We start from the raw sequence: 1267 nt of genomic DNA on the forward strand, positions 1-1267 counted from the left end.
TCAGTGCACATGCAAATCTCCAATTAACAGTAATGAAATTTATGGCAGTGAACTAAAAGGACATCTACTTCAGTGTTTTAAAAGAAAGAACCTTTATTTTTTGGCACCTACCTTTTTACCATCTAAGTGCAGACTGGCATAAATAAACAAATAATATTAAGCATCAATTTGACACTTCCATTCATGTTGACATTCTGAAATACTGCCTTTAAAAGTTTTTTAAAACTGAGATACAGCTTCAGCTATCAGTTAAAATTATACTTGCAAATCCCTCCTCTGGCATTAATCTCAGAATTATAAACAGTAAACAGGAACAAGACTATACTTTCAGGGATCATTTCTGCAGTTTCTTATAGAGAAGATTCTCTCACTGTGTAGGGTACCTAGACCACAAGGACAAATAGAAGTGTTCCCTTTAAAGCATGCAGCCAGCTCTAGGTGCTCTTTTCTGCAGGTGCCCCTTGCCATGGATGGTCGTTCTTCTCTTTCTTTGGTGGGGGGGAAATGCAGTTTGAGTGGAAAAAAAAGAAAGGAAGGAAAGAAGTAAGGGAGGGGGAGAGAGGAAGGGAGGGAGGGAGGGAGGGAGGGAGGGAGAGAGAGAGAGAGAGAGAGAGAGAGAGAATGAAGCGAGATGAGAGAGGAGAGAGAGAGAGAGAGAGTAGAGAGAGAAAGAAAAAAAGAGTAAACTGAACATTATGGGAAGTGCAGAAATGACAAATTTTCAAATATGTATAGCAAGCAGTACTGCTTTTATTTTCAGACAAATGCAGAGCTCAGAACATTCTTCTCTGTTTGATAAACAAGTGTATATACTAAATAAGCATTTCCTTCTTAGGTACCTAATACTGTGGTGTTCAATATAGTTAATCTTCCAATAGTCAGTTCTATAAAATATGAAATACTATGTCACATATTAGCAATTGAAATAGTATCTTGAAGATTGTTTTAAGTTGATTTTTTTTTTATTATTTTTTGGGTAGAGAAGAAGGCTGGTTATATGGTGCACATTCGAGGGCCAACAGACTACTTGCAGAGCCAGTACTTTCCTGCCACCATGTGGGTAGTGGGTATTAAAATCTGCTTGACAGCCCTGTCAGCAAACACCTTTCCTCACAGAGCCATAGCCTGGCCCTGAGAGACTGCTGTATAGTCTGAAACAGATGCAATAGTACAGTTATTTTTTATAAGAGCAAACACAGAATTTTCAGTATGACATGTGGCCATATATGGGTGTTGGTATCTTTATGAATGTTATGAAAAAATAGGA

The 1267-nt window shown here is 38.0% G+C and overlaps 1 pseudogene; it reads left to right on the plus strand.

Annotated features, from left to right (window-relative positions):
• The first annotated feature begins 315 nt into the window (after positions 1-315).
• LOC119800536 lies at positions 316-520 on the plus strand (annotated as a pseudogene).
• The last annotated feature ends 747 nt before the right edge of the window (positions 521-1267 follow it).

Source organism: Arvicola amphibius, chromosome 13 (assembly GCF_903992535.2).
Source record: "Arvicola amphibius chromosome 13, mArvAmp1.2, whole genome shotgun sequence".
NCBI lineage: Eukaryota > Metazoa > Chordata > Mammalia > Rodentia > Cricetidae > Arvicola > Arvicola amphibius.